Here is a 231-nt window from a genome sequence, read left to right as displayed (position 1 = left end):
GCCCAAGCCTGCGGAAACTGGGGGTTTCCAAGTCACGTCCCAGCGCCCAGGCCTGGGGAAACTTGGGGTTTCCATGTCGCGCCACAACTGAAGTCAGCAGTGCCCAAGCCTGCGGAGACTCGGGGATTTCCATGTCACGCCCTAGCACCCAAGCCTGGGAAGCTTGGGGTTTCCATGTCCCGCCCTTTGATGGAACCACGGGTTTTCGCATTTTACGGCACGAGGGAAACA

Source organism: Pinus tabuliformis, chromosome 7 (assembly GCF_031772625.1).
Source record: "Pinus tabuliformis cultivar Carrire ecotype Pingquan chromosome 7, CPIR1, whole genome shotgun sequence".
In the NCBI taxonomy this organism is placed as follows: domain Eukaryota; kingdom Viridiplantae; phylum Streptophyta; class Pinopsida; order Pinales; family Pinaceae; genus Pinus; species Pinus tabuliformis.
The sequence above is the reverse complement of the archived record's forward strand: the minus strand, read 5'-3'. Positions refer to the sequence as shown.